The 21,819-nt window shown below is 42.5% G+C and overlaps 1 long non-coding RNA gene across 1 annotated transcript in view; it reads left to right on the top strand.

The window, feature by feature from the left end:
- Window positions 1-10,890, top strand: part of LOC112547401 (uncharacterized) — a 131,565-nt gene extending 120,675 nt beyond the window's left edge. Inside the window, exon 3 of the long non-coding RNA XR_003091147.3 lies at window positions 10,786-10,890. This is a non-coding gene — a long non-coding RNA (uncharacterized LOC112547401). The remainder of the gene's footprint in view (window positions 1-10,785) is intronic.
- The last annotated feature ends 10,929 nt before the right edge of the window (window positions 10,891-21,819 follow it).

Raw genomic sequence — 21,819 nt, 5'->3', positions numbered from 1 at the left:
AATGTGAGGATACCAGATTTCATGTTACTCTGTTATTTCAGTGCTTTTGGTTGGTTTTTTGGATGAATTTACTTTGGAAGGGATCAATTACATGGAAAGAAAAGGGAAGGTGTGATTGGGTATCCAAATCTCACATTGGGACAGAAAGGGTTAAAAGACAATACTTGACCTAGCTAGCCCCACTCCTTCAACCGTGCAGAATATGTCCTGTCCCAGGAAACAGGGTTGAAAAAAGAGAGCAAAGCAGATCAGAGTGTGCAGGCTAGGGTACTGCACACTGTGGGCTGCATACTGAGCTGATGGTTTGGTTTGATTTCCTTTCTATTTTGCATTTTTCCTATTGGGACCAGAAGCAGAGAGCGCAGTAGTAGGAAGCAATTCAGGCAGGATAACACAGTGGGCTCCACCCCCAGCAGTCAATGCTTCTGACCCTCCTTGGACCCTGAGACAGAACGCAGTGGAGTGGGGAGGGATTGTTATCTCCTACCACTGGCCACCTTCCCTGACAGAGTAGATGCTAACCACTACGCCACCTAGCTCATGAAGGACCCTATTACAGAAGAGAATAGGGGTAATGGGGATAGAGCAAGTGAGAAGAGGGATGGAATGAAGATGCAGGAACTGAAGTGAACTTGTAGAGTGAGGCTGAGTTCAAGAGATTTGGAGGGAGGGGTTTGGAGCAAACAGCCAATGAGCATTAGATATGGAAAGTCCAGTTAAAACTGTAGAAAATGCGCTGATGGCATCAGATTCCAAAGGTCCCTAGTTAAAGGGTTTCCCCAATTTCTCCTGTTGGCTTAAGTCTCAGCTGGCTCTCCCTTCTTCCAACTCCATATTGTGGGGAGGTACAGCATGGGTATATTTTGGAAAACACATAGACACATCTCAACAAGAACGGATGCATCCATCAAAATATCTTAACATCTTGTCCTAGAGATTCTTAGTTGCTAAAGATACTCAGGACTATAATCTAGTGTGAGGAAGGTTACAAAAGCTAAGGGTCAAACAGCTGCAAAACCTAGGGCCCAATTCTCTGCACACTACACACTGCACACTGATTTTTCATCAGAATTGACACAAATGGAGTTTCTCTTGATTTACACAGCTGTCCATGAGAGTGGAAACAGACCCCAGGCTATGTCTAGACCACATGGCTCCGTCGACGGAGCCATGTAAAATAGTTTATTTGGCATAGTCAAAGAAGCAGGGATTTAAATAATCCCCACTTCATTAACATAAAAATGGCCACCGCGCTGTGCCAACGATCAGTTGATCTGGCACAGCGCGGCAGTCTAGATGCGGCACGGTCGACAGAGGAAGCCTTTGTCGACGACTCTGGTAAACCCCGGATGGAAGAAGCGGAAGGGGGAGCAGGGGTGGGAGGAAGAGCGATAGGACTGGAAGGGACCTCGAGAGGTCATGGAGTCCAGTTCCCTGCCCCCATGGCAGGACCAAATACTGTCTAGACCGTCCCTGATAGACGGTCTAATCTTCTCTAAAGTATCTCCAGAGATGGGGATTCCACAACCTCCCTGGGCAATTTATTCCAGTGTCTGACTACCCTGACAGTTAGGAACTTTTTCCTAATGTGCAACCTAAACCTTCTTTGCTGCAGTTTAAGCCCATTGCTTCTTGTTCTATCCTCAGAGGCCAAGATGAACAAGTTTTCTCCCTCCTCCTTATGACACCCTTTTAGATACCTGAAAATGGCTATCATGTCCCCCCTCAATCTTTTCTTTTCTAAACTAAACAAACCCAATTCTTTCAGGCTTCCTTCATAGGTCATGTTCTCTAGACCTTTAATCATTCTTGTTGCTCTTCTGTGGACCCTCTCCAATTTCTCCACATCTTTCTTGAAATGTGGTGCCCAGAACTGGACACAATACTCCAACTGAGGCCTAACCAGCGCAGAGTAGAGTGGAAGAATGACTTCTCGTGTCTTGCTCACAACACACCTGTTCACACATCCCAGAATCATGTTTGCTTTTTTTGCAACAGCATCACACTGCTGACTCATATTTAGCTTGTGGTCCACTTATTCAGCTTATGTTTTCTAAACTTTAACCATTTGGGCTAAAGATTTCCATATCTGGTGTTTGCCTCAGAATGGTGAGTTTTTGTTTTGTTTTTCACCAAAAATATTGCTGAAGTTGAAGGTTCCACAGTTAAATAGAATCTAACCAGATTTAAGTATGTTCCAACTTTCTCCAAGATTTGGACTGATAATTTAGGTATGAATCCAAGGTTTTGCTCTGGGAATTTGTTTTTAGGTCCATGTCTAAGGATTTTAGAAGTTTGTATAGGATGGAAATTATATATTTTAGTTTAGAAATGTCTTTGGGATCCTTTAGTATGAAGGACCCTCTCTAAAAATAAGTTATAATTTCTGGAGAAAGGCTTTGGCAAACCAGTTAAATGTACTGTGGGTTCTAATGAAGATGCAGAAATTCAGATGGGCATCCAATGCTAGATATAGAACTTTGTTACTCTATAACTGCTTACGATTTCAGTTAGTACCTTTATAGGTTTGAAAGAGTTTTCTAGATTCTGTATATGCTACATGTTAAAATTTTGTAAACACTTCTTCTGTAAGATAGATGTATTTATTTTTTGTTGGTACAATTTTCATATCATTATATCAATAAAGCCAGGTACTTTAGGTGTCATGGATGAAATACAGCTGGTGGGGATCAGAATTTCATCCCATGAATCCAGCTGTGCAGCAGACAGAAAACTATAAATAGTCTCTAAAAGTGACTTTGGATAGCTCCGTAGAGTTGTGAGACATTGGCCCATTAACTAATCATCAGGGCTGGACTTGCACAATAGGCCATTATAATGGTTATGGGGAATATTTTGCATTTAGCTCTGGGGAAAAAAGGAAACATTGCTTTAAAAATGGCAGGGATTGTTAGCAATAGTCTCAGGGAAGACAAATTATTATTATTTTATCTAACATGAGGTCTGACACTCATCACGCATGTTTGAGAGCCTCACCTGCCCTTTTCTCACTAATCCACTGCCCTTGGGCTATTTCTATAACATTCCAAGCAGCTACTTTTTATAAAGCAAGCTTCCAGATAAATCGTTCCTCTTCTCAAAAGATAAAAAAGTTATAACAACCCAGTAGACTACTTAGTCTTCCCACCTTCTTCTAAAGCCATCACTCTCTAATCAAGACTTGGCTGCATAGCTCAGCCTCTGCTTTTTATGTTCACAAATACCATAAGGTATGTTATGAGTTTAGACCCGACCCTGTTTGCCTTAAGGGACAAACAGTTCTTCAAAACAACTATGGCTGTTAACTCCTCTTGAGTTCTGAGATCCTGTCAATAAGCTGCAAAGCTGCATTAAAGGACTAACTTTTAACCATACAGGCAGATGTGAGAGTCCCACTTGTAGATGTCATTCCCCATTCATAGAAAAGATGCCCCAATTCTGGTAACAAACCTGCATAGATTGTAGAGTTGTTCCACTCCTGTTTAAAAGGGTACTGGATAAATATGCTTGACTCCATTTGAGGGGTGAAAGCAAATTAAAAACCTTATGGGTACTGGGGCCCAGCTCCAGGCCCCTAGAAGGGGGCAAGGCCTTCGGCAGAAGGGGTATTTTCTCCTTGTGGCATAACTACAGGGCTAGCTGCACCTCTGTCCCCTTTCTGATCTCTCTGAGTGCACCCTGTCATGTCAGGCTTGTGACCTATCAGGGCACAGTCTAGACTAATAAGGGGCTGTGTCACCCTGCCTTGAATCCTTGAGTGCGGCATAATGCCCTGCAGTAGTAACTCTCACCTCAGCTGCTTACAAACAGCCTTCCAGCTTGCCCACCAGAGCTGATTGTGTGTACGCCAACTACACCCTGGCTCTCACCAGTCTAGGTTATAAGGCAGGATGACCTCTACTCCCCCCCGACATCCCAGATCTTATCCAAGAACTGTATGTACCGTCATACCCAATCCTCTCCTGAACAGTACAAATATATTAAGTCCATTATTCCTGTAAAGGAATAATATGTCCATTTGTCTTAAGTAGTTTCCTGGACACTTCAGTTTAAACACACTGAATTAGAGAAAATAGTAAAGCAAGTTTAACAACTAAAAGTAGATTTTTAAATCAGTATAAAGTAATGAGGCTTCAAGTCAGAAACGGTTACAAGAAAAATAAAGATACTAATCTCTACTGAGAAACTAGCATATTTGCTCTGCAGACTTTCATACTGCATGCACCAGCAGATTACTGACCAAACTTTCAGTAAAGGACTTTTTCCCCACAGTCTAACTGCTGTTTCCATGTATCTTCTCAGCTGCAGAGAATGAGGTGGGCAGTTGGTAAGAGGAGTGTCCTTGCAGTTTTTACTCCTGCTTGTTATAGTTCCTGGTCAACTCATGATAAACCTTTCCATCTGTGAATTGAGAGAGAAAGTCTGCAGAGAAGGCTGATATGTGCTGTTTTTCTTCATCTGTTTGAGCTTCCTTTGTTTACTTCCTTGCTTGAAGAGTCTGTTTATTGCCTAAATGCAAATTAAGGCACACATTTTTTTTTGTTCCTTTCTTTAGGACAGACCTGCTTGCTGACTTCTGCTTGGGCAGGGTCGTGAAGTTTGGAAAATGTGTTAATATCATACAGGATAGTGTTGCCACATGGATTTTATCAGGACAATACTGACCACCAAATTGTGGGTTTTCAAATAATACCAGGCATATTTTGTTCCACGATAATTACAGTGCGGTGTAGGAGGTGAATACAGGGTGTATTTTGTCACATTGGCCTGAGATAAAATTCCACAATTAACCAAAGAATGGGGCATGTCTACACCATGAGATAGGGGTGTGCTTCCTCTGCCCCTATGTGAATTCTCATGTGAGCTCTGTGAGCTAGCATGAGTATGAATACTAGTGTAGCCCCGGCAGCATGGAAAACAACAGTGGAGACTTGGCTCCTGCTGTCACTACCAGTGATACCATAACTACACTCCTATTTAGACCTGCCCTCACTTGATCAGAGCTAGAATGACTATCCCAGTGTGAGCAGGGAACTCACTCCCTAGTTTGTTGTGTAGACAGGGTTATAATAGCTCTTGTGTATCAAGTGTGCTTACCCAGCAGCTGTGGGTTCTGGTTCTTCCCTTTGGAAGTCTGATGTTAAGAAGGCTATCCGATGACTGTATAGCATCGGTTATAAAATCTTGCTATTAGAGAAAATTAGATACATGCATATCTAGCTTACCATCTCCTGGTGGTAACCTAGGCAGAATTAACTTCCAGAGGAGTCATGCTTGGTATACTGGCTGTCTTAAACAGCTACTCCCCTTTCCTGAGAAGAGCACCTTTTTAAACTGCCCATAGTCTCTTATTCTTCTGTGGCCCTGGGCTTTGGCCTTTTTCATCAAAACCAGTGTTTTAGAATGGCTGAACCTAGAGATAGAATTGTCAAAATATCTGGTGTTCCCTCAGAATGACTTGTGTTTACTGAGAGCTAGCTTAAACCCTTCCTGTTGCTTTCCCCAGTTGCCCCTTTTACATATATAGTCATATAGTGAGCTTCCCAATAACCAGGTTACAAACTGTATTCAAAAAATACAACAAGGCAACTGTAAATCCTTCAAGCTGGCCATTTTGAATCATGTCACTAGTGGAATAATGCACCCCATAAATTAGTGTTTTGGGGGTCATCAGTTTGGGTCATTTATTTCCACCAGTATTTGAAGCAGAGGCCATGTCTACATTTTAGATTTTACAGAAGCTAACACATGGGATCCTGAATGAAGTCTTTGGGTACAATTGTATTATAAACATAATTCACTCAAAAAGATTATTATGATTGTTGCAGAATAAAGCACTCTAGGAGTTAGAAAATGCCAACATTAAGGTGGCCCATACAACTTTAATTCAGCCCCCTTATTATGTACACACTCTGATTCAGTCTTTCATTACATGGTTACATGTTTTTCACCCAAAGATTCCCTGCCTCATTCAGTGCACAGGCTGGACCTGATTTGGGGGTGAATCAGGTTCTTGTAGTGAAGGAGATTTGTCTGTAGCATGCCCACTTCATTTGTTGCAGAAGTCGAAAGTTGTATACAGGCAGTCCCCGGGTTACGTACGAGATAGGGACTGTAGGTTTGCTCTTAAGTTGAATTTGTACGTAAGTTGGAACTGGCGTCCAGATTCAGCCGCTGCTGAAACTGACCAGCGGCTGACTACAGGAAGCCCGAGGCAGAGTTTCTCTGCCTCGGGCTTCCTGGAATCAGCCGCTGATCAGTTTCAACAGCGGCTGAATCTGGATGCCTGGAACAGAGCAGCTGGGACGCTGCCGGGTAGGTCCCCGCAGCGCCGCACCTCGGCGCTGCGGGGACCAACCCAGCAGCACCCCAGCTGCTCTACCGCAGGTGTCCCCAAGTCAGTTGCTGCTGAAACTGATCAGCGGCTGATTCCAGGAAGCACGGGGCAGAGCAACTCTGCCTTCGGCTTCCTGTAGTCAGCCGCTGGTCAGTTTCAGCAGTGGCTGAATCAGGGACGCCTGGGGCAGAGCAGCTGGGGTGCTGCTGGGTTGGTCCAGTAGCGCCGAGGAGCGGTGCTGTGGGACCAACCCGGCAGCACCCCAGCTGCTCTACCCCAGGCGTCCTGATTCAGCCACTGCTGAAACTGACCAGCAACGGCTGAATCAGGACACCTGGGGCAGAGCAGCTGGGGTGCTGCCAGGTTGGTCCAGTAGCGCCGAGGAGTGGCGCTGCGGGACCAACCCGGCAGCACCCCAGCTGCTCTACCCCAGGCGTCCGCGAGAAAAGCCTGGTCTGCTGGGGGCTGGAGTGCCAGCATGAGCTCCCCAATGCTGGGGGTGGGGGAGCCCGAGCCGCAGGTGCTAGATATTGGCAAGCTGGGGTCCACATCTCCTGACTTAAACCAAACTTTTCATTATCTGTATGTTCCATAATTTCTGATTGCCTGACTATAGACCCTGAGCTTTGATTGGTAGAAAAGCTGTGAATCAAAGGGAGATGTGCTTTGAACATATAAAGTGCTACCTAATGCTACATGCTCTGAAAAATCAAGTCCTACGTGTCTCTTACTGGGCATTCAAAATTAGTGGATGCTTTTGACCTTTATCTCTGTGCTTTGCCCCCTCATCTTTAAAGAGGGGAAAATACCACCTCCTCTTTCTGAACGGGTGCTGTGAAAATAAATTAAGCAATGTTTGTGAAGCACTCATAGTATAATGATGAGCACTGCACAACAGAGATTATTGACTGTCTTCAAAGCAGGGTTGAATAGTGTTCAATTTGTGGCCCCATGGTTTATTTATTGAACAAAAGAAAATATTGAATTATTAATTCATTCCCACTGTTCACCCTGGACACTGAATGAAGTAGGGGTCCTATGGAAAAAAATAATGTCAGCATGGAACTAAGACTATTTCATAATGCATTCATATAAAGGAACAAATTTAAGTTTACACAGGCAAGCTGTCTCCACTTCTCTGGCTTCTCATTGAATCCTGATCTCCTTGCCAAGGAAAGTCTTAGCTCCACTCTTTTAGCCTCCCTACTCAGTTTCTCCCCCCATGTTCAGACTCAGTCTCCACCCTATCTCTCTGTCCCAATCTCCTTGCCCAGCCATTCTCAGGTACCTCTGTTTGCGTCCTCGGCTAGTATGTATCTCTCTTCCCTCCCTACATTCCCCATTTCCCCTCCAATCTTAGTTTTCTCTCTCCCACACTTTCCTCAGCTGTTTGTCCATTCTCTTTGCCCAGCAAGCCCTAGTTCTCCCACTGCACTCCAGCTCCTCATGAGATCTGTCTCCTGCTGCCTTTATCCAAATGGTTCCAGACGTTCCCCTTTTTCCCCTAGCTCTTTGTCCCAATCTATTCCTCCTCCTCCCTTTTGTCAGCCTCTTGTCCTATTTTCTTTCAAATCTAGCAACTTCATCCTCCATGCTGTCCAAGACCAGTAGCAATATGGTTGACAGGAGATAGCAAAACAAACATTCCATTTTGCAAAAAAAGTTCAGGTGTTGACATTTGTTTCTGTTCTGTATAAGAGGGGGAAAAACCTGGACCTTTCAAAAAATTTCATTGGGAAATAAATATACAGATGACTGAAAGACTTAACTTTTAAAACAATTTAAATCAGTACTAAAATCAACACAGAAACACAGCAGAGACACGAAAATAAGCTATTCATTCAAAACTAATTGCCTAGCCCAAACAATACAAAGGGCACTTCCAGTAGCCTGCTATTGAATAAAATGAGCCAAATCACTTATCAAGGTATAAGAGAGAGAGAGTCACACTGCTGTCTATCCGAGGGTGTGTCTAGACTACAGGGTTTTGTCAACAAAAGTGGACTTTTGTTGACAAAACTATACCTGCGTCTACACTGCCGCAGTTTTGTTGACGGCTGTAAACCTCATTCTGTGAGGAATAACGCCTTTTGTCGACAGAGTTCTGTCGACACAAGGCATTATTGCATCTACACTGTCCTTGGCGTCTACACTGTCATGTCGACAAAGCAGCTTGCTTTGTCGACAGAACTGGATATAGTCTTGATGCTCTTTGTCGACAGAAGCTTTGTCGACAGTATCTGTCGACAAAACTTCTGTCGACAAAAGCCTGTAGTCTAGACGTACCACAATAGTCCAGGGTTAGGGCACTCAACTGACTTATGGACAATTCTGTCTCATGTCTGTATTGTTTGATTGCTGTAACTACAATCAGTTGCCTGGAGTTTTATATATGAACTTCCAGCAAGGTTCCAGAGTCATTTCAGAGAACTCTCACTTAGGAACTAATGAAGTGTGGCTGAGTGTATTTAGGCTCAGCACCTAAATGTGGGGCTGGAGTGTAGTTAGGCTTAGTGTAACAGTGACAGACAGAACTAAACCTGGGACCTCCGGAGCTTTTGTGCATGTTGAGCCTCGACTACATGAGCCAAAAGCCAGCTGGCTCTCAGCTTATGCTGTAGAGCAAACTCATTATTTTCTCAGTAAATTCTGTGAGTGCCACTAGATGGGACCAAACACCATACCCAGTAGGAATGTGGGTTATATTAGTGTGTTAGCACGTGGCTAGAATGCTCCCATGGGATAAGGTGTGTTGTTTTTCTGACCAGAATCAGTTCTCAGGTGTAACAAAAGCAAATCTGTTTGCAGTTATTTTACTTTTTAAAAAATTATTCTTACCATGGTATGGTAGGAATGCAGCAGCCAAGGAGTTTTGCCAAGTCTGTGTTGCTTTGGGTAAACCGGAAGTCCTGAAATAAAGCTGAAACAGAAAGAAGGTGGAAAAATATTTAAACCTCAGACTCCTATGAATTCTTTCTATGGCTATGTCTAGACTACACCCCTCTGTTGGCAGAGGGATGTAAATGAAGCACTTTGAAAGTGCAAATGAAGTGGGGATTTAAATATCCCATACTTCATTTGCATAATCACGTCATGGCACTGATTTTTGAGGAGTACAGGATCTTTCAAAAAGGCACCTTGTTGTTGAAAAACTGCGTCTAAACTGTGGTTTCAGTTTCAAAATGGCTCTTGTTCAAAATAGTACCATGATGTGATTATGCAAACGAAGTGTGGGATACTTAAATCCCAGCTTCATTTACTCTTTCGAAGTGCTACATTTACATCCCTCTGCTGACAGAGGGGTGTAGTCTAGATGTACCCTATAACAGCTCAGGCTGTGGACCTATTGTGCTGATAAATAAGACCTCTCTCCATCTTTGTTCAAAGCAAGTTCACTTTGCTGCTCATACTATCTTTGAGCAAAGCAAATTGGGAAAGCTACTGAAATATTACATATCACATACACGCGACCTTATCCTAAACAGTGATGACTGCAGGAATGGGTCAGACTTGTAATTATAATTTATTAGTTGTAGGGTCTTTGTGCTTTTGAACACCAGTCACTGATCTGGATCCCATTGTGCTGATAATGGGCCCTGTGCTGTTCTCTGTTTGTGATACAGGGGAGTCTGTATCTCCACAGTGGTGGCGGTGTGTTGCATTCTTTCCTCATTCCTTGACCTTCTAGAAGCTTCTCTGTGGGGTTTCAGTTCCATGGAGTGTCATCACTACTTTTCTTGAGTCAACTCTGCTTCTCAAACCCATGTATGAGAAGTATGATTGTATCAACTTTCACTGATTTGCCTCTAAATGTTGAGAACAAATGCTGAGTTTGGATTAGGTTGGGAGTCCAAGGTAAATGTAGCTGGATAGTCAGTCCTTGGCAGTAGGGCTTCAAAGGGAGCAGTGGGAAGGGGCACTGCATAGCTGCTTCTGAAGGGGAAAACTCTATTCCACTGACAGAAGAATTTCTAGGAAAATGTGAATTAGAACTTGTTTTCTCTCTCCCTTCCTCAGTTATTTTGGAATATGTCACTGTAATGATTTTTGCAGCAAGGGCTTGGAATTCTATAGGGATTTCTTTTCACAATGCACTTTGCTGTTAGTCAGATGATAAAATAATCATCACAGTGGATATATTCACTGACCATCTCTTTCATGTGTTCTTGAGTTTATCCACATTTCTTAAAATAAATAAATAAAACGAAGTACTTTCTAAATCCTGGTGCTGAAAACAAAGGTGGCTTTTAGAGATAATCCCCAGTGGAATGACTTTCAGCAGAATAATGCTTTGTCTTTTTTATTGACAGGTTTTAGCTACTTTATGCCTCTCTGTTTGCTCACATCAACCTTGTTATTTTTTACTTTACAAGAAAGCAAACAGCCTGCAAATCTTTTCTGCAGACAAGTCAATACATTTTTATACTTTCTGGTGTTTTTATTTTCAGGAAAGTTCATGTGGAGAGGTTGGGCATGAAGCCAGATAGCCTGGAGGTAATTCCTAGAGCTGTGGTACACTAAGGACTTCTGTGAACAAATCCCTCCAAATGGTGAGCACACTGTTGCTTGTCTATAGAATTTGTATTCCTCAGAAAGAGGACTCATGATCTGAGATTTTTCTCCCCCCATGCACTGCATTTTGCTCAGGTCCTTTACTGGAAGAGAATTAAGTTGGAGAAGGTGAGCACTGGTGGAAGATTGGCTTTTTGAAGGTTTTTAAAGAGGACAGTATCTAGTAGCATTGTGTAATAAGGGAATGACAGAGTGAGATCTTGCAGGTGGGGCTGCAAAAAGGACAATGGCTGATCATTTTATTTAAAAAAATATTTAAATTTGTATCTTTATATGCTGCTGATTTGGCAGCTTGATGGAGGAAATGCACAAGACATTTGATACTTTAGACATTTCTTACTTAAGATATGTGCAGACATTTCGGTGATATATAGCTGGCCTTTGGAGGAAATCAAAGGCTTATAGAGAAAACTATAACTGAAAAGAGGAACCAGCCAGAGAGTCTGCAACTGCCTCTACCTTCTGGAATCAGACAAATCAGGGACTGCTGCACTGATAGGAAGGGAAGTAAAATGGGGCCAGCATCAGCCTGGAATATCCGGAGCCATAATTATGAAGGAAGACTGCTTCAAAGCATAGGATAGTAGGATCTAGGTAGTGGTCCCTCACCATGCGATTAGGGGGTAGGGGCTTGCTAAGAAGAACCAACCAGAGATTCCAACAGAAGCAGCCAAAGCAGAGATCTTCAGACATTCAAAATACTTTCTACCCATTTGATTCTTCTCCACCCCGTGTTGATTGGCTGTTAATATCAGTCTTCTCTCTCCCTTACAGTCTCTTCATCACCATATCACTCTTTACCTGCACTCCTACCTTCTTCTTCTATGCCATATCACTTTCCCCATATTCAGTTTCCCTCTCTCTTCACTTTTATTAACATTTAGCTGGTATGTCCCGCAAAACAAGACCATTCAACTTCTCCCAGAAAAGCCTCCTCAAACTAAACCTACTCTCCAAAACATGTAATTGACATGACGTTTACTCGTTGTCACATTGATCACTTTGCTTGTTGTTTTTCATACTCCTTCCCTCAATCCACATCTGTCTTGTCTAATTTAGCCTTATGCACTTGGACCAAGGACTGTCTTTGTACAGTGGCTAGCATAGAGAGACTCCATTTTTGGGCATCACTTAGTCATTGGGCACTACTGTAATAAGCATGATTATTAGTATTATTTCATGGGCATGTAAGTAGTTCCAGTTTAATGGTACTGTTCGTGTTTGTTAAAAGTGGGTTGCATCTAGCCAAGTATTCCAAATTTTATTAAAAGTCTTATTATTTCTCTGCCTATAAACTAGTGCACTGTGAAGTTCAACCAGAATTGTTTCCTATTTCTATTACTATGTAATGCCTAATTTTTGGTTCAGTTTGATGAAACTCTATTAACTGGAATGGGTACTTAATGATTTACTTTTTTTCCCTCATTTTTTTTCTAAAAAGTATATTTGTGAGGTTGCCCCTCCCTCAGGTAAACATCCTAATATAAATCCTTTACAAATTTGTATAACTTGTAGAAATCTCAGCAATAACTGGCTTTTGTACAACGTCTTAATGTCAGTAACTCAGCTACGATTTTACTCTGAAAATTGCACCTCATCTCCAGTGTAACATTCTTTTATGTCCTTCCAGGCTGGTCACAGCAAACTAGGCCCTGGTCTACAGTAGGGAGTTATTGCAAAATAACCTCCCTTATTTCGAAATAATAAATGGAGTGTCCACACTACCAAGCCCATTATTTCAATACAATGGGATAGTTTTTTCAAAATCTATATTCCTGCTTTCCTTGGGGAATAACACTTATTTAAAAATTGTTATTTCAAAATAGCATTAGTGTGGATGCTCCGCTGCTGCTATTTCAAAATAACTACTCTCAAGAATAATTCCTCCCCAGTGCTTCCTGGGGCTCTAAGTTGAGGTAGCACATCCACAATAACAGAGCCTGCCTTGGACTAATTTCGAGGCTTCCCTGTAGAGGGGACACGCTTTTTTGATTTTGTTATTTTGGGAATTATTATTTCAAATTTAGTTATTTCAAAATGATTTTGTAGCGTAGACATGACATAGATGTGATATGCAAGGTTCTCTGTAAGGTGTGCACCTGCGCACCAAGAAATTTGTTCCTGCACACCTCCTCAGCAGAGGAGCTGCGTGGCAGGTGACTGCCCACCCCAGGAGCAGTTGGGCAGCCACCACGCAGCCTGCATGGCGGCTGCCGGAGCTGGACTCTGAGCTACAATACTAAAAATAGTATTGGGGCCCAGCTCCAGTCCTGGCGCATGGGGAAGTTGCCCACCACATGGCCCAGCCCTTGGAAGCAGCTGGGGCTGTGGCTGCATTGCAGCTGATGCGCCCAGGACCGCGATACTAAAAATATCTCTGTGGGCCCAGCTTGAGTCCCAGCACACAGGGTGTGCTGCCCCATGTGCCGGAGCTGGAGACTGGCCATGGTGCAGCTGCTCCTGGGTGGTGGCTTCAATACTAAAAATAGCACCATGACCCTGGCTCCAGCTCCAGCACACAGGGCAGCCATCTGCCATGCTGCCCTGCCTGGTGGGTGCAGGTGTCAAGATGGCAGAAGGTAAGGGAAGGGGCAGGGAAAGCACTAAGGGGATGTGAGAAGAGGAAGGGGCATGTAGTAAGGAGAGAGAAAGGGGAAGGCACCAAAGGGCAAGGTGGAGGAGAGACAAATGCCAGGGAGCCAAGAGGAGAAAATGAGGGGAAAGGGCAGGAGGAGTGAGGTATGGGGGAAATGGGAAGGTATCAGTGGGGGTGGGGACAGGGGAGAGTACAGGGTGATGCTGGGAGAGGAGAGGGTAGGGGAAATGGGGGCAAGAGTAATGAAGAGGAGAACGGAGGACTGGGTGGTGGGAGAAGAGGGGTTGAAAGGAGATTTGGGCATGAAGAAGGCAGGGGATGGAGCAAGTCATTTGAGGGCGTAGAGAGGCATGAGGAGAATAAGGACAGAGGGTGGTTCAACATCTGCTGGTTTTGTTCAACATCTTTATTAATGACCTGGATGGATTGCACCCTCAGCAAGTTTGCAGATGACACGAAGCTGGGGGAGAGGTAGATATGTTGGAGAGCAGGGATAGGGTCCAGAGTGACCTAGATAGATTAGAGGACTTGGCCAAAAGAAAGCTGATGAGGTTTAACAAGGGCAAGCGTAGAATCCTGCATTTGGGATGGAAGAATCCCAAACATTGTTACAGGCTCAGGACCGAATGGCTAAGTAGCAGTTCCGCAGAAAAAGACCTGGGGATTACAGTGGATGAGAAGCTAGATATGAGTCAACAGTGTGTCCTTGTAGCCAAGAAGGCTAATGGCATATTGGGGGTGCATTAGGAGGAGAATTGCCAGCAGATCTAGAGAAGTGATTATTCCCCTTTATTCAGCTATCGTGAGGCCACATCTCAAGTATTGTGTCCCGTTCTGGGCCCCCCACTATAAAAAGGATGTGGGCGCATTGGAGAGGGTCCAACGGAGGGCAACCAAAATGACCGGGGACTGGAGTACATGATCTATGAGGAGACACTGAGGGATTTGGGTTTGTTTAGTCTGCAGTAGAGAAGAGTGAGGGAGGGATTTGAGAGCAGCCTTCAACTTCCTGAAGGGAGGTTCCAAAGAGGATGGAGAGAGGCTGTTCACAGTAGTGAGAGATGGCAGAACAAGGAGCAATGGTCTCAAGTTACAGTGGGGGAGGTCTAGGTTGGATATTTGGAAAAACTATTTCACTAGAATGGTGGTGAAGTACTGGACTTGTTTATTTAGGGAGGTGGTGGAATCTCCATCCCTAGATGTTTTGAAGTCTTGGTTTGACAAAGCCCTGGCTGGGTTCATTTAATTGGGATTGGTCCTTTTCTTGGGCAGGGGGCTGGATTTGATGACCTCCTGAGGTCTCTTCAAACTCTGTGATTCTATGATTCTAGGGCGTGGGCCCTAGGGGGGAAGAGGGCAAGGGGGGAAAGTATTGGGGGACAGTGAGGGAAGGGGGAGGCACCAGAAGGGTGCAGGGATTGCCAGGGGGATTTTGGGGGTGAAGCAGAAGGGCAAACATGGGGAGGGGAATGGCGAGGAGGGACGGGCACCAAAGGGCAGAGGAGAAAGGCAGGGCAGGTGAGTAGAGGGAAATGTTAGGAGAGGGGATTGGGAAGGGAGTGAGGAAGGGCAGGAGTCAGGACAGCAGAGGAGGGTGAGCAGTGGGGGGCAGCAGGCACCAGGGGAGCAGATGGGGTAAGGGAGGATGGGAGACATAGCAACAGAGGGGGAAAGGGAGAGGTTTATAAGATAATTATTAATAACTTGGATGCCACTGTGGCACACATCCGAACAAGTGCACATGACCTCAATATTGGTGCATAAGACAAAATTCACTTCACTCATGGATGGAAAGTCATAGAGGGAACACTGTTCTCTAGTGTAAATGACATGCTCTAGAAGACTAGAAGATTACATAGTCTCTAATTTACAAGGACATATGTCATTTCATTGTAGGGGAAAGTTTAATTACTTTACTTGTTTCTGAGTCATGTCATTCTAGTCCATTATTTTTATCCTGGCTGCAGATTAATGATGTGATAGGTGAAGACATTAATTTATTTGTGAACTCTCAGGCCCTTGGGTACTGGTCAGGAATTTTCACGCAAATTTTTTTTTTCATTTTTAAATGCAAAACTGTGTTTTTACAAAATCAAAATTTCTGCAAGAAAATGTCAGTTTTGCAGACATTTTTCGTTTTTTGCATTAGGAAATTTTGAAAAAAATGTTCTCGGTTAGTTCAACATTAAACATAGTTTTCCTCTGTCTAAGATGCCATGCTGCCTCATGGGAATTGTAATTGATTCATGCCCCCACTCTGTCCTATGAGTTGAATTCCTTGACTAGAGTACATCTTCCATGATGCATGGTCTCCCATCTGACTTACCCCAATGATGCATTGTGGAAGATATAGTCTGAGTAGGGAGACCAGCCTATTGAAAAGAATGAGGGTACAAAACATATACACTACAACTTTCAGGAAGCTATATCATGCTTTGCCAGATGATGTTTAATGTCAAACTGATTCACCTTGTTATGAAACATTTTCATTCAGGCCAACATACTGAAAGGAAACATTTAGATTCGGGCATCGTAAAATGTTTTTTTCAGCTGAAAATGTCTAAACACTTCAATTTGCCATTTTAGAATTACATTTTTTTTCAGAACTTTTCATTCTGTGAAAGATTAGTAGTTTGACTTTTCATCCCAATTACCAGGGACAAAAATAAATGTCAAAATATCAGAATTTCCCACAAGAGAGAAATTTAGATCTTTCACTCAGCTGTAATTGGGAGTTAATTCTCAGAAGTTCAAAATCTTCAGTTTTCAGCGTGTGTCTATACATTTTTATTAGTAATCCTGCATCACACAATTATCTCTTTCCTTCCCTTCTTCTCCTCCCATCATTTTCTGTGTGGAGCAGCAGCATTTTAACAACTTTATTTCTGCCACCTGTGAGGCTTTGAAATGGGAACCCGTTTGCACTTTTTTAAGATTATCTGATCTTGTGAATGATGATATTTTTCACAGACATTCACTGACATCTGTTAACAGATAAAGTAGATTTTTTCCAGCTTTCACTTTTACTTTGTAATTAAAGTGAATGGGAATTAATTTTTACTCCAGAATTATACTCTGAGGCCATGTCTACACTAGGAAACTATTTCAAAATTACTAAATTCAACTTATGAACTCCCATTTAACAAATTCGAACTAGTGTGTCCTCATTACAGGGAAGCATCAAAATTAGTCCAAGGCAGGCTTGTTAATGGGGATTCATGGACTTAGATGCACAGGAAGCACTCTGGGGAGCTGTGGGAAGCCAATAAGTTTGAATTAGTGGCACCCCAGAGCATCCACACTACTATTATTTTGAAATTACTATTTCGGAATTAGCATTACTCCCCATGAAAAGCAGGAGTACAGAGTTCGAATTCCATAGCCCATTATTTCGAAACAACAGGCTTGGTAGTGCGGATGCACGGCTTATAAATTTGAATTTAGGGGATTATTTTGAAATAAGGTCCTAGTGTAGACCAGGGCTAAATTTGTGTTTCCTGTAAGCTTTTGTTATGCTATAGAAAAGTACTAAAATGAATAATTGGATTGAAGGTTTGTGTTTTCTTCTAAAAAAAGCAAAATAACTTGATCTCTCTAGAGATTTTTTGTAAAATAACTTTATTCAAAATAAGTTGTTACAAATCAGCAGTTGTTAGTGTGATACTATAAAACTGGGTATTGGCCCTCTGGGAACAGTAAACTTCCAGATATAGCCTATTAGCAGACATCTGAAAACTTTGTACAACTACTGGAAATGAGTTGTTTAGGTAATCATATCTTCTTGTGCATACCGTTTTTGTCCTTTAACTCATTCTGGCAATAATGTAATGCTTACTAAGCTAAAATAAAGCAGATTTTGAGGGAAAAAGTGTAATAAGTCAGTATGAAATGTGAAGCAGTGAAATAGTTTCTATAGACAGTAGACTGACATTTACTGTCATGGAAATAAGACAGGTGTAATTTCTGCTGCTCTCGTTCTCTTGCATATGAATTTATACACTTTGATGTGCCTAACTAGTAAAAACTCATACTTCAGTGCTCTCTATTGATGTCATAATAAAGTAGTTATGGCCAACAAGGAAATATTTAATCATTACATGATTGAAGGGAAGTGGGGAGCACAAATATAGTAGCACTTAAGAATGAAGTGACACAAACAGGGGAAGTGACAGAACAATTTCCAAACTTCTGCCAGCAGGTTGATTCAGTTGTGAACTTTTCTGTTTTGGAGACTTCCGGGGCTGCTGCTAGAGAGGATTGGCTCGTGCTGCCCCCTGTGGCTTGGAAAAAGATAATTTTGATGCTGACAGTTTGTGTGGTCAATCATTCTGCAGAGATTGGCATTAGAAGCAATATGTTTGCCTTGAGGACTCCTCAATTTTTTTGTTGTAGATGGGCACTTGCAAGGATTACACAAAGTAGTAGTTTCCAAGGGTATCCTAGGTGGAAGTATTTAACCATGGTATGGTTAGCTGCCTCTAGAGCAGGGGTCAGCAACCTTTCAGAGGTGGAGTGCCGAGATTTGACTTCTTCACCTCTATGTACGGATCAGAATGCCGGTGATACTTTTTAAAGGCAATGATAGTCCTACTTACAGCAGTTTCATTAATAAAGAAAGATGCAGATCTTACCTATTAGTGCAGGGTTTGGCAGTCTTTCAGAAGTGCCAAGATTTAACTTATCCACGGATCTGTGTACTGGTGGGCAGGAGAAGGGAGGGGAGGCAAGGGCGGGTTTGGTATGGTGACCATATTTTCTGAACCAGTTGCAGCTGGAGAATAGTTTAATTTAAATTATGGAACAGATTAAGCCTGGTAACTTTCTCATGTTAGTTTCTCAAAGTAAAATATTATGTCCAACACAAAAGGCTTCCATGTTTTCTTTATTTACAGCAGGGGTGGGGAACCTTTTTTTGGTCAAGGACCACTCACCCACAGAAAAATCTGTTGGGGACCACACAAGTGAGAAGCAAAAAAACTCCTCCAAAAACCCTTACACCTCACTGATGTGGCCCCAACTGAGACATCTCACTCCTCTGGTGCCCCAGCCTCATAGAGTGAGGGGAAGGGAAGGGGGAGATTGAGGTTCAGGGCTTCCTGTAGACCAGATTTACTTTTCTGGGGTTCTGGAGTTAGTAGATTTTATGGACTCTCTTAGACTCTGGGGTAGGGACAAAAATGAGGGGTACAGTGCGTGGGACAGAGCTGCTAGCAAGTAGGATAGGGATGGGGTGCAGGATATGGGAGGGAGGTAGGGTGCATAAGGGGGAGAAATTGAGAGGTCTACGTGGGAGGAAGGGTGCAGAAGCAGGCTGGGAGTAGGGTGTCTGGCCAGGTGAAAGGAGCAGGAGCAAGGGAGGGTGCACTGTGTGGCCAGGAAAGAGGATGCAGCAGCAATTGTGGATGTAGGAGCAGGGTGGAGGTGTCTGGCCAGAAAGGAGGGTACACGAACAAAGGAGGGTATCAGAGCAAGCTGGGAGTGCAGGGTCTTGAGAGGGGATTGGAGTTTGGGGGGGTCTGGGCATGAGGAGGGAACCTTACTTGGCTTTGCGCCCCCTTGCAGCCATGGCCATGCTGTCCTTGGCCACCGTGAAGGGAGGCCCCACTGTCACTGCCAGGGCCCATGTGGTCCAGGGTCAGCCCTGGAAACTCCAGTGCCGCAGCCACATGGTCCAGGGATGGCCCCAGAGGCTGGAGGCACCGCTGTCGCTGTCATGCGATTCTCAGCCATCCCCAGACCGTGTGGCCAGGGGCAGATGACCTTTTTGCGGGGCCCCGGACAGCATAATTCTGCGGGATCCCCCCCCTTTGCCACGGCGCAATTCTGCTATGTCTTCACAGTGCTACTAATATTGTTGTAATACAACTTTTTTTGTTTGAAAGATAAAAAATAAACAGAGAAATTGATCCATAAGTGATTGATGAACCTGCATTTTTATCTTTGTCATAACTTGCAAAAATGTTTTACCACCATAAAATCTGCTGCAAGATTGTTAATCAAAATACCAAGCAGTAATGATTTGTATATGAACTGTTATATAATATCTTAGGCCTGGAGCTATGAGCTTTAAATCCTTTAAGACGACAGAAGGCTGCTGTCGTCACTAGCTTGGTATTCTACAATTCCAGATAAATGCTAAGTAATGTGCTCCCCCCATGGTGCACATGAAGCAAATAGTGTGCAGTAAACAATGTACTGGAAAAAACCAAAGAAACACTTTTACTGTATTGCAATGGTTCTTCCAAACAAATACAGAATATAGAGTATATATGCTTAATTCACTTTGTTTTTTAAATAGCTATGTACAAAAATACTACTGGAGTAGATGGGCATGTGTAGAAGAACAATTAGATGTAGGCTTGGGAATAAAAAAACAGGGTTTTCCCCTTATAATGCCATAATTAGGATTATTTGGATAATGTCTTTAGCCAGTGTTATGTGGAAGATTAGACTAGATGATCATAATGGACCTTTCAGATTTAAAAGTCTGAATCTAAATCTTTTTAGTCCTGTTTTTAACATAAGCAAATTAGGAAAGCATATCCCTAATTAGTCATATTTGTAGTGGCTACATAGAAGAGCACTCACCCAGGATCTGGGCACCCTTGACAAATTCTTGGAAGTACAGTTCATACACTTTTATTGTTCTACTGTGATGCTGTCACAGACTAGGTTTGTCTTTCCTCACTTAGATTTGATATAAAACTATCTTCCTACATTTCTATTTTGCAAAGTTGTATTTTATTGCATCTTGACATTTTAATGTTGTTTTCCAAAGTCTTGCAGTGACATCAATTTCACTCTTTTGCTTTTTTTGTTTTCTTTTTTGTAATACAGTCTTCCATCATTTTCTTGTAAAAAGTCACTGAGTTATGACAGCTAAATTGAACACAATTTCCTTTCAAAATGTCAGTGTTGTTTTGAAGATGGTGATGTTCACAGTATTTTGAAACAAAAATTCAGTATCAGTGAATTTTCTCATCTTTCCATGGCAGAGCACCAGATGCCAGAGGTTTTGCATGAAGCAATTAAAAGGTCTGCATTACCCTTGTAGAACACTAGATGTCTTTCACACAAAAAATGTCTCTTGGTTAGTTTCTTGTACCATGACAGCATAGTCTGATTGTTATGGTCCTGCGGACCGTAACATACAGCACATAAATATACTGCCCTGCATACTGAGCATTAGTCATTATGGTTGGTCATACAATCCTCCTGAACCAAATCTACAGTAGTCAAAATAACTTTCTTTTCAGCTCAGCATCTTGTTGGCTCTGAGTTCCAGAGTACATATTTAGCATAGTGGTCACTTGTCTCCATGTCTCAGCACAACAATGAATGAACATGAACAACCTCAAAGGCTATGTCTAAACTACGCTGAAGTTTCGAAAGAGGATATGCAGATTCCGTGGGAATTTGCATATCTTCTTCCGATCTCACTTTCGAAAGCTCCATTTTTGAAAGTGAAAGTAGCCAAGACATGGGTTTTTTGGCAACCCCCCTCCTTTTCGAAAAGCTGCGTAAACCTCATTTTTTGAGGAAGAGCGGCTTTTCGAAAAAGGGGGGTTGCCAAAAAAACGCGTCCTGACTACTTTCACTTTCAAAAACGGAGTTTTCGAAAGTGAGATTGGAAGAAGATATTCAAATTCCCATGGAATTTTCATATCCTCTTTCGAATCTTGAGCGTAGTCTTCATTAGCCCTAAATTAATATCTGTTTCAGTGGCCTGTGATGTAGTACATTGCTTTCTGCAGCACAGTGCTTTCCTGTTTAAAATGTTGGTTTTATCAGCTCTCTTTGAGTCAAACAAACAAACATTCATATAAAGAATGTAATCTATTGGGTGAACAACTTTTATGACAGATTTTTGCAGAAATTATTTGGTGCTTATCTGGATTTCAGAGAACTTTGTTTTCCATTTCTCTTGCTAACTTTCTATTTATTCCTTTTGTATTTAGTAGAGTACAAAATTTGCTTTTTGTCTGGATTTATGTAGCTCTGATTAAGTTTTAAAGTGTATTAACTGGCATAATTGGAAAGGATTCAGAACTAAGATTAGGCAAGTTTAATTCTCCTGTTAAAACAGACATATGAACAAGCTTCCCACTAAAATTATATGGCACACAAGTCACAGAATGTATCTAACTGGAACAGGAATGAACAAAACTAAATGACTTCATTAACGTGAAGCAGCATTTTATAAACTATTTTTCATGCCCTGTTGCATACCTCGATCATCATCACAGTAGGAGCTCATTGGCAAATATAAATAAAAAAATCAGGCTTGCAAAAAAATCCATAAGAAATTTTATTC

This window comes from Pelodiscus sinensis, chromosome 3 (genome assembly GCF_052426305.1).
Source record: "Pelodiscus sinensis isolate ZL-2025 chromosome 3, ASM5242630v1, whole genome shotgun sequence".
NCBI classification, from domain to species: Eukaryota; Metazoa; Chordata; order Testudines; family Trionychidae; genus Pelodiscus; species Pelodiscus sinensis.
The sequence above is the reverse complement of the archived record's forward strand: the minus strand, read 5'-3'. Positions and strand labels throughout refer to the sequence as shown.